At 38.9% G+C, this 18,024-nt stretch overlaps 1 protein-coding gene across 1 annotated transcript in view; it reads right to left on the minus strand.

Moving 5' to 3' along the window:
- The window catches only part of ABHD12 (abhydrolase domain containing 12, lysophospholipase), a 90,637-nt gene that overhangs the window by 29,952 nt on the left and 42,661 nt on the right, over nucleotides 1-18,024 (minus strand). The gene's annotated exons all lie outside the window — the stretch shown is intronic.

The raw sequence follows: 18,024 nt of genomic DNA on the forward strand, positions 1-18,024 counted from the left end.
ACTTCCTCATCCTGTTCCCGATGCCTTTTCAAGAGATTCTAAACTTCTTGGAGTAAGGGTTTCTCAACAACTAAAAACCTGAAGCCCCCAAAGAGCTTCTGTTTACATGACTTATATTTATTACTATTTGTCATATGAGAAGTCATCTCATGAGGAGGGTGCCTGGGTGGCTCAGGAGGTTAAATGTCCAACTCTTGATTTCAGCTTGGGTCATGATCTTGTAGTTGTAAGATCGAGCCCCACTTCGGGTTCCGTGCTGGGCATGGAGCCTGCTCAGGATTCTCTCTTTTCCTCTCCCTCTGCCCCCACCCCATCCACGCATACTATCTCAAATTAAAAGAAAATCTATTCATGTATCTAACAAGAAATCTATTACATGTTAATATAATTAACATTTTTAATAAAATATTATATTTTCCAATACAAAAACTTTTAGTGAGAAGAGTAGCATTAACATTTTTACAAATTTAAGCCAGACAACTTAATAGAAGACAGATGGATTCCATCTGTTTCTGCAACCAATCTACAGATGATACCACACATCATGTAGCATCTGGAAAACTCAGATAATGAGTGAAAAATGCAAATAACATCTTAGGGTTATTATGAAAATCATTTTGGCTTTGTGGACATTCTTAAAGGATCTTGCGGAGCACCCTTGGGAACTGCTGTTCTTACAAACCAAGGCCAAACCTTAGTGGGGCTGTTTATCTCTGGACTGTTACCAAAATAACTATGTAAGGTGGTTTTAAATATATACCTGGAACTGCTGACACATGCAGTAACACAGATGCATCTCAAAAGCATTCTGCTAAGTTAAATAAGACAGACACAAAAGACTACATTCTGTATAATTCCATTTGTCTAAAATTCTAGAAGGGAGAGGTACCTAGCTGGCTCAGTCAGAACAGTGTGGGACTCTTGATCTAGTAGGGGTCATGAGTTCAAGCCCCATGCTGGGTATAGAGATTGCTTAAAAAAACATTCTAGGGGTGCCTGAGTGGCTCAATAAGCATCCGACTCTTGATTTGGGCTCAGGTCATAATCTTGTGGTTCATGGGTTCGAGCCCTGCATTGGGCTCTGCACTGGCAGTGTGAAGCCTGCTTGGGATTCTCTCTCCCTCTTCTCTGCCCCTCCCCCTCCCCCACTAGTACTCACTTTCTCTCCCTCTCAATAAATAAACTTTAAAACAATTCTAGAAGAGGCATAACTATAGGGACAGAAAAACAGAACAGTGGTAGCTGGAAGGTAGAGGGAGATTGCAAGGGGCACAGGGAACTTTTAGAGTGATTGAAATAATTTTATCTTGATTGTGGTTACACATCTGTATGTGTAAATAATATCTCAATAAAGCTGATGACAAACATGCATATCTGATAATAAAATTCATTCACTCATTCAACTGGTTTAATCAATGCTATTACTGAGTACCTAGCACTCTTTGGACAGTAGATACTAAGGGCAGCAAAGGAGGGCATCTATATCCATGCTGCACTCCCAGCTCAGCTGGACAGACACAGAGATCTGAGACAGGCACCTGGTGCAAGGTGATCCAACCCAGTCTGGGCTGCCACTGGGCCACTGGGAGGAAACACTTAAGTTAGGAATATAGGAATTAACTAGATGATGTGGAAGAACAGTTTAAATGGCGTCTTAAATTCCATTCACAATCTGTCCTTTCAGTGATGATGGGTGTACAACATTGTGGTTAAAGGTGCTGGCTCTGAAGTCAGATGATCTAGTCCAACATCCAACCTAGCACTTAATAGCTGTGCAATCCTGGACAAGTTATTTAACATCTCTGAGCTGTGGTTTCCTCCCTGCACGAAAGGCATAAAAATGGTACCTCCTTCATGAGGCTCCTGGAAGGATTACACAATAATACATGTAGACTGCATACCTGAGTCCCAGGTCCACAATATAGCTAAGCTGTTATCACCATCTTCTTATTCTCATTAAAGGAAAGAACATATTGGGCATAGTTAAGGACCCTGAAAAGGAAGGTTGGGCACAATGTGAGAGGTCCAAAGAGGCCAAGAAGAATTCAGGACTTCATTCTGAGAGAAAATGGAGAGCCCATAACAAAGAAAATAGCCTGCAATCAAATGCACAGCCATCAAACACCAGATGCAAAGTTCACGCTTGGGTCCTCTGCTTCAGCCACATTGGCGATTCCTATGTCCCTCACACAATTTGTTCACTCAGCCTCCAGAGCCTGCATAAATCTGCTCAACTGTAAGGTATTCACGTAGCTCGTAATTTTATGTCCTCAGTGAAAGGAAAGCATATGCCCACACAAAGACTTGATAAAAAAAACATTCACAGAAGTTTTACTCAAAACAACCACTGAAATAATGCAAATGTCTATCAACGGGTGAATGGATAAACAAACCATAGTTTGTTCTTAGAATGGAACACTACACACACAATAAAAGGAGCTAACTATTGATAACATGCAACCACATGGATGAATCTCAAAATAATTATACTGAGTGAAAGAAGCCCAATAATATTGCCCAGGACACTAGCAGACTGCTATTTTGATATATCAGTTCACCTAAAAAAGTCTTCCTATTCATTAGTAAAATCAACATTGTATTTTCTGTGCTATTTCAGGATGGTTCTTCTTCATACATGGTGGCTTTTCATCTTCCTCATATTTTGGAATAGTTTATATAAGATGGAAACTGTTCCTTATAAAGTTAAAAGAATTTATCAAAAAGAAATAAGGATGATATAAACAATGGGGAAAAGATATAATTTACTTCATCTCTTTACTTAAGTAATTATTACCTACTTCTTGTGACAATTTTGTTAATTTTCTCAGAAATTCCTTTAGTTGCAACCCTTACTTATTGCTGGTAGTATTGCTATTAATGTACTTACTCCTTGCTAGAAGCATTCCTTGTCCTTGATTACTGATAAGAATGAACATTTCCCACACAGCTGAAGAAAGCATCACCTTCATTTAGCACCTGCACGTGACCTGGTGTAATCACACAGGTCCACCTTTCTCTATGCTGCACCCATCCTCATGAAGAGGAAAAATTTTTGCCATAGCTTGAACAATGATTCAGTATACATGTCTTTAGAGGTTACTCATATTATCAGTACCATAAACAGATAACCAGAAGTACTTGTCAAGAAATAGAAAGGAGCTGTAGAAACAAATATAATGAAGAGACTTAGGATATAGCCCATCAGGGGAGCCTGGGTGGCTCAGTCAGCTAAGTGTCTGACTCTTGATTTCAGCTCAGGTTGTGATCCCAGGGTCATGGGATTGAGCCATGCATCCAGCTCGGCACTGAGCGTGGAGCCTGCTTGGGATTCCCCCCACCCCTTGCCTCTCTTCCCCACTCATGCTCTCTCTCACTCTCTCAAATAAAAAAAAAAAAAAAGGATATACCCCATCAGTTGCATTCTTGGGCATTTATTCCAAAGAAATTAAGACTTAATTTCATGCAGGAACTTGTACATGAATGTCTATAGCAGCTCTATTCATAATAGCCCCAACTCAGATGTCTTTCAAGAAGTGAATGGATAAACAAACTGTCCATACTGGCCATGGAATACTACATAGCCATAAAAAGGAATGAACTATTGATTGTGCAACAACTTGGATGAACCTGGGAATTATACTGAGCTTAAAAAGTCAATCAATCCCAAAAGTTGACATTTTGTAAGTTCATTTATAAAAATGTTCTTGAAATGACAAAGTGATAGAGATGGAGACAAGACTGCTGGTTGCCTGGGTTTAGGGAGGGGAGGGAGAGGGTGAGAGTGGCAATAAAGGGTAGCACAAAGGAGCCTGGTTGGGTGGGGGGGGGTACAGATGAGTACCTTGATGTGACAGTGGTTCCACAAAGCTACACATGTAATGAGACTGGACAGCATTACACACACACACACACACACACACACACACACACACATACACACCCCTACACACACACGTGTATTTTTAACTGGTGGAATCTGAATAAGCTCTTGGATTGCATCAGTGTCAATCTCCTTAGGCTGATTTTGTACTATGGTTGTGTTATGTTACATCAAATTGAAGAAGGCTGGTGGATGGGAACAGTGGACACCATTGTACATTTCAGTACAATTTCTATGAATCTATAATTATTTCAAAATTAAAAAAAAGGAAAGTAACCTGTCACAAAATCTAAAAGACAGAAAGTAAAATATAAGTAATCATTAATAAATCTGACCAATCTGCTGGACTTCATGTTACCTCAATCTGTCCAATATTAGCCCCATTTTCACAGAGCACAAAGCAAGTCCCAAGGATTTGAGTAACTTGCCTCCGGACAAGAAGCCTAGCATAGTGTGTGGGGGCAGGCCATGCTGACCTCCCCATGTTCTTCCAGGACTACTGAGGATCCCCCATTCCTTCATCCTGGCCTCTCCTTCTGGAGAAGCAGCCCAAACCAGAGGTAAGAGGCCCAGAGTACCCAATGTGGAATCTGGGATTTTCTCCCAACTAAAGATAGATGTTTCTGACAGGGGACTTTTTAACAAATTATTCTAGAAAAGAACAATTTGTGCAATTTACACCTTTCTGCTGCCTCCTTAGAAGGGTAGATCCTGAAGCAAGACTTGGCTGGACTGGTTGGTAAGGACGTGAGAGGGAGCCAAGACCTGTACCTGAGAGGGAGCGCGGGATGGAAAAAGGCCACAGAAAGGCCAAGAGGTCTGGGCAAGGAAGCCAGGAGCCCAAGGGGAAATGGGGAGGCTACAGGCTGATGTTCAGCTGGTTCCAGCGTGGTCCTGGTGACCAATAGAACACACAGCAGTGAGCCCAGAAATAGAGCCACATAAATACAGTTAACTGATCTTTGAAAGTAATACAATGGGAAATAAAGAGTCTGGTCTACAGATGGTGCTATAATAAGTGGATATCCACATGATACAAAAGGAATCTAGACATAGACTTACACCCTTCAGAAAAATGAACTCATAATGGCTCATAGAGCTACATGTACAATGTGAAGCTATCAAATTCCTACAAGATGGCAGAAGAAACCATAAGTGACCTCGGGGGGGTGGTGGTGGTGGTGGTGAAGACTTCTTAGATACCACCTCAAAGGTACAATCCACTAAAGAAATAACTGATAAGTTACACTTTAGTCAAATTAAAAACTTCTGCTCTGCCTATGACAGTATTAAGAGAATGACAAGAGAAGCTACAGACTGGGAGAAAATATTTGCAAAAGACACATCTGATAAAAGACTACAGTCTAAAATACACAAAGGATTTTCTTAATTAATTTATTTTTTAATTTATATCCAAGTCAGTTAGCATATAATGCAACAATGATTTCAGGAGTAGATTCCTTAACACCCCTTACCCATTTATCCCATCCCCCCTCCCAGCACCCCTCCAGCAACCCTCTGTTCTCTATATTTTAGAGTTTCTTATGTTTTTTCCCCCTCCCTGTTTCTATATTACTTTTGCTTCCCTTCCCTTATGTTCATCTGCTTTGTATCTTAAATCCCTCATATGAATGAAGTCATATCATATTTGTCTTTCTCTAATTTTGCTTAGCATAATACCCTCTAGTTCCATCCACATAGTTGCAAATGGCAAGATTTCATTCTTTTTGATTGCCGAGTAATACTCCATTGTATGTATATGTATATACACCACATCTTCATCCATTCATCCATCGATGGATATCTGGGCTCTTTCCATACTTTGGCTATTGTCGATAGTGTGGCTATAAACATTGGGGTGAATGTGCCCCTTTGAAACAGCATACCTGCATCCCTTGGATAGACACCTACTAGTGCAATTGCTGGGTTGTAGGGTAGTTCTATTTTTATTTTTTTGAGGAACCTCCATATGGTATTCTAGAGTGGTTGCACCAACTTGCATTCCCCTCATCAGTGCAAAAGAGATCCTCTTTCTCTGCATCCTCATCAACATCTATTGTTGCCTGAGTAGTTAATGTTAGCCATTCTGACAGGTGTGAGGTGGTATCTCGTGGTTTTGATTTGTATTTTCCTGATGATGAGTGATGTTGAGCATTTTTTCATGTGTCGGTTGGCCATCTGGATGTCTTCTTTAGAACAGTGTCTATTCATGTCTTTTGCCCATTTCTTCACTGGATTATTTCTTTTTGGGGTGTTGAGTTTGATAAGTTCTTTATAGATTTTGGATACTAACCCTTTATCTGATATGTCATTTGCAAATATCTTCTCCTATTCCGTTGGTTGCCTTTTAGTTTTGCTGATTGTTTCCTTCACTGTGCAGAAGCTTTTCATTTTGATGAGGTCCCAATAGTTCATTTTTGCTTTTGTTTCCCTTGCCTCTGGAGACATGTTGAATAAGAAGTTGCTGCAGCCAAAGTCAAAGAGGTTTTTTCCTGCTTTCTCCTCGAGGATTTTGATGGCTTCCTGTCTTACATTGAGGTCTTTCATCCATTTTGAGTTTATTTTTATGTATGGTGTAAGAAAGTGGTCCAGGTTCATTTTTCTGCATGTCGCTGTCTAGTTTTCCCAGCACCATTTGCTGAAGAGACTGTCTTTATTCCATTGGATATTCTTTCCTGCTTTGTCAAAGATTAGTTGGCCATATATTTTGGGTCCATTTCTGGGTTCGTTCTCTATTCTGTTCCATTGATCTGAGTGTCTTTTCTTGTGCCAGTGCCATACTGTCTTGATGATTACAGCTTTGTAATACAGCTTGAAGTCTGGGATTGTGATGCCTCCTGCTTTGGTTTTCTTTTTCAAGATTGCTTTGGCTATTCGGGGTCTTTTCTGGTTCTATACAAATGTTAGGACTGTTTTTGCTCTAGCTCTGTGAAGAATGCTGGTGTTATTTTGATAGGGATTGCTACAAAGGACTCTTAACATTTCTCAACAATGAGAAAATAACCCAGTTTGAAAAAGGGCAAGAGACCTGAACCTCATCAAAGAAGGTATACAGATGAGAAGTATGTGAAAAAAGGCTGAACATAATATGTTACTGGGGAATTGTACATTAAAACAATGAGATACCACTATACACATATTACAATGGCCAAAACCCAAAATATGTACGATGCCAAATGCTGGTGAGGACATGAAACAATGGGAACTCTCAATGCTGGCAGGAACACAAAAGGGTTCAGCCTCATTGGGAGACAGTTTGGCGCTTTCTTAGAAAACTAAATATACTCTTACCATGCCATCTGGCAATCGCACTCCTTGATATTCAGCCAAATGAGTAGAAAATCTAAGTCCACACAAAAACCTGTTCACAAATATTTATAGTAGCTTTATTCATAATTGTTCAAAGCTGGAAACAATGAACATGTCCTCCAGTAGGTAAATGCATACACAAACTGTGGTACAACCAAACAATGGGATGTTACTTAGCCTAAAATGAAATGAGCCACCTAACCATGAAAGGACATAGAGGAAACTTAGTATTACTCAGTAGAACTTAATGTTACTGAGTGAAAGAATCCAATCTGAAAGGACTACATACTGTATGATCACAGCTATATTACACCTTAGAAAAGGCAAAACTATGGAGACAGTAAAAAAATTAGTGGTTGCCAGAGGTTAGCAGGGATGGAAGGATGAACAGGCAGAGCACAGAGGATTTTTAGGGCAGTGAAACTATTCTACCTGACACTACAAATGGTAGGGATATGTCATTACACATTTGTTACAACCTCCAAATGTACAAGTTGAACCCTAATGTAAACTATAGACTTTGAGTGATGATGATATGTGACTATAGGCTCATTGACTGTAATAAATGTATTATTGTGGTGTGGGATGTCAGTAGTTGGGGAGGTTGCATGTGTGGGGCAGAGGTATACTGCAAGTGTCTGTACTTCCTGTTCAATTTTGCTGGGAACCTGAAGCTACTCTAAAAACAAAGTTTAAGATAGTCAAACTCATAGAATCAGAATAGAATGGTGGTTGTCAGAGGCTGCAAGGAGAGGGAAATTGGAGATATTAATCAAATGTATCAAGTCTTGGGGCACCTGGGTGGCTCAGTCAGTTAGGCGTCTGACTCTTGATTTCAGCTCAGTTCATGATCTCACAGTTGGTGAGGTTGAGCCCCATGTTGGGTTCTGCGCTAACAGCATAGAGCCTCCTTGGGATTCTCTCTCTCTCTCCCTTTCTCTCTGCCCCTCCCCTACTCTTTCTCTCTCTCTCAAAATAAATTAATAAACTTAAAAAAATGCATGAAGTCTCAATCATGCAAGATGATTAAGTTCAAGAGATCTATTACACAACATCACTATACAACATCATCCTTACATGTAGCTAACAATACCACATTGTACACTTCACATCTTAAAAGAATAGATATGTTAAGTGTTTTTATGACAATAAAATAAAATTTAACAATACAGTTGTTGTTTTTTCAAAAATGAACAACAACAAAAATGTTTCTTGTAGCTATCAAGTGTTTCAAGACTCCTCAGGAAACCTGAAACCAAGGATCGGAAATGAGGACAGTTGCAGGAGTGGCAATTAGTGATTAGTAACTTTAGATGGAACCAAAAGCAAACAGCACACTAAGAAATTCACAGAACAAAACTATTTCATTTTGAAAACTCCATAGCTCTTGTTTTAGAAAATTTATACCATTATTTTAATCAGAAAATTATTGACTTGTAAATAAGTTCTGCAAGAGTCTCATAACTAAACGACAAAGTTTTTATAATCTAGAAATAGAGCCTGTATGGCTTTCATCAAGGTACTCCTCTCTCCCAGACTGCAATGGTTCTCTATCTGCCTGTGAATGCTCCTGGATGGGTCTTTGAGGCATACTTCATTCCTTCTCATCCTGGCAGCTTTTTCTTGTAGAAGACATGAGTTTCTAGATTTCTTCTTTCTTTTCTTTCTTTCTTTCTTTCTTTCTTTCCTTTCCTTTCCTTTCCTTTCTTTTCTTTTCTTTTCTTTTCTTTCTCTTTTTAATTTGAGAAAGAGAGAGAGAGATAGAGGGCATGTGAGCCAGAGAGAGGGGGAGAGGGATAGAGAGCGTGAATCCCAAGCAGGCTCCACGTTCAGCACAGAGCCTGATGTGGGGCTTGGTCCCACAGCCTGGAACCATGACTTCAGCAGAAATCAATAGTCAGACGTTTAATTGACTGAGTCACCCATGCACCATGAGTTTCTAGCTTTCTGCAGCTATTTCTTAATATGAATACAGGCACACCTTGCTTTATTGTGCTTCACTTTACTGTGAACAGATAGGAGTTTTTACAAATTTGTGGCAACCCTGCATTGAGCACATTTATTGGTTACATTTTTCCAACAGCATCTGCTCCCTTCATGTCTCTGTGTCACATTTTGGTAAGCCTCACAATTATTTCAGACCTTTTCATTATTATTATATTTGTTATGGTGATCTGTGATCAGTGATTAGGACTTGCTGGAAGCTCAGATGATGGTTAGCAATTTTTAGCAATACAATATTTTTAATTAAGTTACATATATTTTTAGACATAATACTATTATCCACTTAATAGAAAACAGTGTAAACATAACTTTTATACAACTTTAACTTTTACATACACTGGGAAACAAAAAAATTCACTTGATTAGCTTTATTCTTTTTTTTATTACATTTTTTTAATATTTATTTTTTTGAGAGAGAAACAGAGTGAGAACAGGGAAGGGCAGAGAGAAGAGGGAGACACAGAATCCGAAGCAGGCTCTAGGCTCTGAGCTGTCAGCACAAAGCCTGACGCAGGGAATGACCTGAGCCAAAATTGGACACTTAACCGACTGAGCCACCCAGGCTCCAATTAGCTTTATTCTGATATTTGTTTTATTGGTGGTCTAGAACTAAACCTGTAGTATCTCCAAAGTATGCCTGTATTTAATAACTATACATTCTTTTACTACCTGAGAGTATAAGTCCTCATAATGTAATTCCTCTAGATTTTATTTGAATCAGTGCTATGGTCAGGAATAAATCTTGTCAGCAAGTCTGAAAATCTTTTCAAAAGGCATACAGAGAAAAAAAAAAGTCTATTACACTTGTATAACTGGCAAGATAAAAAATGTTTCCATGTGTAAAAAAAGTTCAAACATAAGAAATACAAAATTGATTAACAAATCCATGAGCTATTTCTTCAAGAAAAAGCAAGAAAAAAAACAGTAAGTTTTGGTCTTGAAAGAGAATATACAAAATTAGGGATCAGAAAAGTGAGATAACCGCAGATGAGAAAATTTCTTTTAATAGACAGTATTTGCTAAGCTAATAGATTTTGGTTTTGTTTTTTTTTTTTTTTTTTTTTTTTGAGAGAGAGAGAGAGAAAGAGAGAGTGAGCATGTGAGCGGGAGAGGGGCAGAGGAAGAGGGAGAGAGATCTTAAGCAGGCTCCACACTCAGCATGGAGCCCCACATGGGGCTCGATTTCATGATTTCACAACTGTGAGATCATGACCTGAGCTGAAATCAAGACTCGGACACTTAACCAACTGAGCCACCCAGGTGCTCTGAAAGCTAATAAAATTTTTATGATGCAATGATACAGACTATTTTGTAAGAAAACATAAATAGTGACAATCCACTCAAATTGTGAGGAAAAAAAAACAAATAAAACCTATAACCACAGGAGGAACTGGATAAAGCTATCAAAGAATTATGTCCCTGAAGGACATAATGAGCCCAGAAAGACTGACAGGCATTTCCCCCTAACTTTTAAGAAACAGATAATTATCATATCATACCATTAGTGGCAGAACCTGGGAAACCAGAGAGAATGTTCAAAATCAAAGCTGGTTTTATTATAATCGACAAATGGAATCAATATAGTACTATAAAGAAAATTACCAATGAATTTCAAAATACTAATAGAGATACAAAAATTCTAGTAGTATAAAAGCAAATTAGGGAGGAATGTAAAATAGTATAGCCGCTATGGAAAAAAAAAATGCTAAACACAGAATTATCATATGATCCAGCAATTCCACTCTTGAGCATAGGTACCCAGAAGAATTGAAAACAGGGACTCAAACAAGATTCCTGTAGACCAATGTTTACAGCTACATTGTTTACAACAGCCAAAAGGTGGAAGCAACCCAAGTGTCCATTGACAGATGAATGGATAAACAAAATGTGAAACACACATGCAGTGGAATATTATTCAGCCATAAAAAGGAATGAAATCACTATAAACACTGGAAGAGAAAAAATAGTTATCTTCACACAAAATCTAGAAGACTCAACTGAAAAACTATAAAAAGTTAATGAATGAGAAAGTGGTCACTTGCCAAATAGATTCCAATAGCTTTCCTACATACCAGAATTTACAAATTAAAATATGCACTGGAAAAGATCCATACCATAATTAGAAAAAAAAATGTTTTTAATTCTCCAATAATCATCTTCCCAGGAAATCAGAAAACTATGGAACATTATAGTCAGGAGTATGAGGTAAAATTTGGTATAATGATGAAATTATATGTTCTTTTATAAAAAGTTAAGATTTCAAGATATCTTTTCTCTCTGTGATGTTATTGTAAATAGAACTGTTTTCTTAATTTCACTTTTAGATTGTTCATTGTGAATGTATAGAAATACTACTGATTTTGTGCAGTTAACCCTTGAACAACACGAGGGTTAGTAGCACCAACCCCCTGCACAGTCAAAAACCTGATTATAACTTTCGAGCCCCTAAAAATTTAACTACTAACAGCCTACAGTTGATCAAAAGCCTTACCTATAATATTAACAGTCAATTAACACAAATTTTGTGTACTGTATGCATTATATACTGTATTCTTACAATAAGTGAGCCAGAGAAAAGACAATGTTATTAAGAAGGTTGTAAGAGGGGCGCCTTGGTGGCTCAGTCGGTTGAGCGGCCGACTTCGGCTCAGGTCATGATCTCGCGGTCTGTGAGTTCGAGCCCCGTGTCAGGCTCTGTGCTGACAGCTCAGAGCCTGGAGCCTGTTTCGGATTCTGTGTCTCCCTCTCTCTGACCCTCCCCCGTTCATGCTCTGTCTCTCTCTGTCTCAAAAATAAATAAACGTTAAAAAAAAAAAAAAAAAGAATGGGGCGCCTGGGTGGCGCAGTCGGTTAAGCGTCCGACTTCAGCCAGGTCATGATCTCGCGGTCCGGGAGTTCGAGCCCCGCGTCGGGCTCTGGGCTGATGGCTCGGAGCCTGGAGCCTGTTTCCGATTCTGTGTCTCCCTCTCTCTCTGCCCCTCCCCCGTTCATGCTCTGTCTCTCTCTGTCCCAAAAATAAATAAAAACGTTGAAAAAAAAAATTTAAAAAAAAAAAAAAAGGTTGTAAGAGAAAAACAGAAATATACTGTAAAAAATCCATGTATAAGTGGACCCACACAGTTCCAACCTGCATTGTTCAAGGGTCAAATGTGTACTGATCTTGTATCCAATTACCTAGCTGAACTTACGAGCTCTAATAGGTTTTAGTAGATTCCTTATGATTTTCTCTATATAAGACTGTGTCATATGCAAACAGAGACATGTGTACTTCTTTTTTTCCAATCTGGATACCTTTAATTTCTTGCCTAATTGCCCTGGTTGGAACCTCCCACTACAATGATGAATAGAAGTGGTAAGAGTAGACATCCTCCTTGTCTTATTTCAGTCATTAGGGGGAAAGCATTCAGTCTTTGTTATGTATGATGTTAGCCATGCGGTTGTGTAGATGTCCTGTATCAAGCTAAGGAAGTTCCCTTCTATTTCTTGTTTGAGTGTTTTTATCATGTAAGGGTGTTGGATTTTTTCAAGTCGTTTTTCTGTGTCTATTAAGATGATCATGTGGTTTTTGTCCTTTATCCTATTAATATGGTATATTTTATTAATTGATTTTTGAATGTTAAACCAGTCTTGCAGTCTTGGGATAAATCTTGCTTGTTCATGGTGTACAGTACCTTTTTCATATCTGCTAGTATTCCATTGAAGATTTCTGCATCTATATTAATAAGAGATATTGTGTAGCTTTTTTTTTTCTTGTGACATATTTGCCTGGTTTTGGTATTAAGGTAATATTAACCATATAGAATAGACTGTGAAGTGTTTCCTCATCTTCTATTTTTTGGGAAAAATTCATGAAGAATTGGTATTAATTCTTTAAATGTTTGCTATAATTTACCAGTGAAGCCATCCAGGCCTAGGTTTTTCTTTGTGGGTAATTTTTTTTTATTATTAATATTATTATTACTTCAATCTCCTTACTTGTATAGGTCTGTTCAGAGTTCCTATTTCTTCTTAATTCAATTTCAGTAATTTGTGTTTCTAGGAATTTGTCTATTTCATCTACACTATCTATTTTAGTAACATACAATTGTTTAAAGTATTCCCTTATTATCCTTTTTATTTCTAAAAGGTCAGTAGTAACATCCCAACTTTCATTTCTGATTTCAGTTATTTGCATCTTCTCTTTTTTTCTTGGTCAGTCTAGCTAAAGGTTTATTAGTTTTGTTTCTCTGTTCAAAAAATCAACATTTGGTTTCACCAATTTTCTCCATTGTTTTCCTAATTTTTATTTCATTAATTTTTGCTCTACTCTTATTTCCTTCTGCTTGCTTTAGATTTAGTCCAGTGTTGTTCTTTTTCCAGTGTTTTAAGGCAGGTTAGCTTACTGATTTGAGATCTTTTTAAAATTTTCCTATTTACAGCTATAAATTTCTAAGTAGTGCTTAAGCTACATTTTAAGTTTTGGTATGTTACGTCTTCATTTTCGTTCATCTCTAAGTTGTTTCTAACCTCCCTTGTGATTTCTTTTTTTCTTTTTAATTTTAAAAAAGTATTTATTTCTGAGACAGAGAGAGACAGAGCCTGAGTGGGGGAGGGGCAGAGAGAGAGGGAGACACAATCGGAAGCAGGCTCCAGGCTCTGAGTTGTCAGCACAGAGCCCCACGTGGGGCTCAAACTCACAGACCGCGAGATCATGACCTGAGCCTAAGTCTGATGCTCAACTGACTGAGCCACCCAGGTGCCCCTCCGTTGTGATTTCCTTAATCTGCTGATTATAAGGTGTCTGTTCTCATGAAACTTATGACCCTTAATATAAGGAATGCAATTTAAATATATAAAACAATTGGGAATGCAAGCTGGTGCAGCCACTCTGGAAAACAGTATGGAGGTTCCTCAAAAAACTAAAAATAGAACTACCCTAGACCCAGCAATTGCACTACTTGGTATTTATCCAAGGGATAGAGGTGTGCTGTTTTGAAGGGACACATGCACCCCAATGTTTATAGCAGCACTATCAACAATAGCTAAAGTATGGAAAGAGCCCAAATGTCCATAGATGGATGAAAGGATAAAGAAGATGTGGTATATATACATACAATGGAGTATTACTCGGCAATCAAAAAGAATGAAATCTTGCCATTTGCAACTACATGGATGGAAGGTATTATGCTAAGTGAAATGAGTCAGTCAGAGAAAGACAAGTATCATATGACTTCACTCATATGAGGACTTTAAGAGACAAAACAGATGAACATAAGGGAAGGGAAACAAAAATAATATAAGAACAGGGAGGCGGACAAAACATAAGAGACTCATAAAGATGGAGAACAGATGGTTATTGGAGGGGTTGTGGGAGGGGGTGCTGGGCTAAATGGGTAAGAGGCACTAAGGAATCTACTCCTGAAATCATTGTTTCACTGTATGGTAACTAATTTGGATATAAATTTTAAAAAATATAAATAAATAAACAAACAAATAAATAAAACATTGGTTTCTGCACTGACACAGCTGAAAACCTTATTTAATAGTGTCAAAAATCCACTTTGATTGAAATTCACTGAATTCATTTTAGTATGCACTCATGGGCTAACACCTGCAATGTGAAAAACAACTCAATATTCTCATGATGTCAACCTGGGCCAGGGCAGAAAGAGGGAGGGACTAGAGAGAAAGCAAGGAGTACAGCTATCCCTGGGTGTGGGAGGAGAAAGTCTTAGATCATTGATGCAGGCTCAGATGCCACCAGGGACCAAGCAGGTAAATGGAAAGACAGGAAGCAGTCTCCTCTCCAATCAGGAGGAGACAGATGTTTTACGCTCTGAAGTAAACTTTATACCATTTCTGGTGGTGATCAGTCCCACCACAGCACTATATAACAGGGCTCCTAGACCTGCTGTGCCCACACCCCTGCAAAGAGGCAGCATGCAGCCTAGGCGCAGGCAGTTGGACGTGTTTCCACTCCTGGCATGAAGAGCAAGCATGCGAGAACTTGAGGACCTGACTTCTGTCTTTCTTTACATGTTTCAGACAATATCTAGACCAGTTGTCTCCCACTCTTTTTGCTGTCTGACCCTCATAAGAATTCTAAAACTGTACTTCTTTGCACATTTTATTTTTATTTTTTTAAATGTTTATGTATTTGAGAGAAAGAATGCAAGCAGGGGAGGGGCAGAGAGAAAGGGAAAGAATTCCAAGCAGGCTCCATGCTCTTAGAGCAGAGCCTGATGCAGGGCTTGATCTCACGACTATGATATCATGACCTGAGCTGAAATCCAGAGTCAGACACTTAACCCACTGAGCCACTCAGGTGCCCCTTTTATAAAGACTTCTTATTTTTAAGTAATCTCTACAACCAGTGGGTGAGGCTTGAACTCACAACCCAAGAGATCAAGAGTCACAGGCTCTACTGACAGAGCCAGCCAGGCATCCCTCTTTGCACATTTTAAAGTTGACATCTAAAGCTTGTTATAAGTTGGGGCGCATGGGTGGCTCAGTCGGTTGAGCGTCTGACTTCAGCTGGAGTCATGATCTTACAGCTGTGGGTTCGAGCCCCACATCGGGCTCTGTGCTGACAGCTCGGACCTGGAGTCTGCTTTGGATTCTGTGTCTCCCAGTCTCTCTGCCCCTCCCCTGCTCATGCTCTGTCTCTCTCAAAAATAAATAAACATTAAAAAAAAAATAGGGGCACCTGGGTGGCTCAGTCAGTTAAGCATCCGACTTCAGCTCAGGGCATGATCTCACAGTTTGTGGGTTGGAGCCCCACATCTGGCTCTGTGCGGACAGCTCAGAGCATGGGCCCTGCTTCAGATTCTGTGTCTCCCTCTCTCTCTCTGCCCCTCCCCTCCTCGCGCTCTGTCTCTCTCTCTCAAAAACAAACATTAAAAAAAACTTGTTTAAATAATAAAATAAAATTTGTTATAAGTTTAACAGGGTGCCTGGCTTGCTCAAAGAGTGTGCAACTCCTCATTTGCAGTTGTGAGTTGGAGCCCCATGTTGGGCATAGAGATAGATTACTTACTTACTTACTAAATAAATAAATAAATAATTGTAAGTTTAAAGTTAAGTTTATTTTTTTTAATTTTAATTTTTTTTAATTTATATTTGAGAGAGAGAGAGAGAGAGAGAGGGAGAGAGCGCATGAGCAGGGGAGGGTAGAGAGCCAGAGACAGAATCTGAAGCAGGCTCCAGGTTCTGAGCCGCAAGCTATCAGCACAGAGCCCAATGCAGGGCTTAAACCCACAGCAGTAAGATCATGACCTGAGCCGAAGTCAGATGCTTACCTGATTGAGCCACCCAGGTGCCCCTAAAAGTTAAGTTTAAATAGGATATAAGTTTTGGTACATAGTAAATATTGATGATTTAAAATATACCTCTCTTAAATGTATGCAACAGAACCAAAATACCATATTGACTTAATACCTATTATCATCCCCTCTGAAAATACATGAATATGCTAATTACTAGGTCAGAAACCTGTGGTTTCCTTTTTTACTTGAATTTATATTCCCATTTTGCTTCCCAGAATATTATCCTAATAAGCATATTTTATGCTTTGAACTATTTGTTGATATTCTTATCATATCCCCCTTGAGCAAAAATATGTGTATAAACAGAAATTAAAAAAAAACTTAAATATTTCTAGCAATGAGACTCTACATTGAAACTGTTTTGTTCTGGATAGAGTCATCATTACAATTATTAACACACATATTAGTCAAGGTGACAAATATATTTTGACAAATGCACCTAAAATTGAGATGGATTGCAGTACTTTTCCAAGTGCATCGTGCATCTAGATATATTATTACTTACTGACAGAATAAAGGCAGAGGTTAGCATTAATTCTCTTTCTATTTTTGCTTTTTAAAATTGTAAGTGCCAGGGACTTCTTCTCAGTAAATGGGAATGGAAGTTTAGTATTATGGCCACCACTTCTTTTCATTCCTTCAGGGTTATATGCCAAAAATCTTAGAGTGAAAAAAATATATTTTTGATGAACTGGTAGCTCAATTAAGCCCTTTTTAATTTTTGTTGACAGCCAAGAATTTAACACCACTTGACTTGCAAAATAATTTTACGCCATCATTAGACATTCACTATTTCTCAGTGTTTACCAAGAGGTGAGCCCTCTTCCCCACTCAGCCTTGATCTTGGTCTGCCTTTAGCAAGGATCCTGAGAAGTCATCTCCTCCACCCTGATATCTGATCAAGCCTCTCATCCCCAACCTTTGATATCTCAGTCCTGGTCCTGCTATTAGCAACAATTAGACCAATTTAGTAAGAATCCCTTCATACTTGACATGTCCTCTTAGTAATTTTCCATCCATTGATCCACTTAACTCTACTCATTGGCTATAAATCCCAAGCTGTCTCCTCAAAAGGGATTCCACACTGGACTGTACATGAAACTGCCTTTCCCACCTGGCTTCTCCTTCTGCTTCCTCTATCCCTCCATCCACACCCATGCCTCTCCCTTCCCACTCTGGCCTCTCACTTCCCTATAGTCACTAGGACCTGCCTCCATTGAGGGCTCTCAAGAGACTCAGAGACCAGCAAAAGCAACCACCCGAGGCTAAAGAGGATTAGAAACAGATTGACTATTTTACCCCCTTGGTTGCGCTTTGGAAACACCTGGACTGCTGCTCAGATTTTTCCAAAAAGCCCCTCACCCAAACTTCCATCTATAGCCAACATTATACATCAAAGGAGATGATAATCTTAAAAGCCTCCTCCACAAATATTATAAAGAGCATTAGCCCTCATATTAAGTAGGTCCCCTTGTTCCATCTCCCAAAACACAATTAATATAAAGCCATGAAGTGGGGCTGAGAACA

The sequence above is a fragment of the Lynx rufus genome, unplaced genomic scaffold, assembly GCF_022079265.1.
Source record: "Lynx rufus isolate CCGP_SWC_20201006 ecotype Redwood Valley unplaced genomic scaffold, mLynRuf1.p SCAF_8, whole genome shotgun sequence".
In the NCBI taxonomy this organism is placed as follows: Eukaryota; Metazoa; Chordata; class Mammalia; order Carnivora; family Felidae; genus Lynx; species Lynx rufus.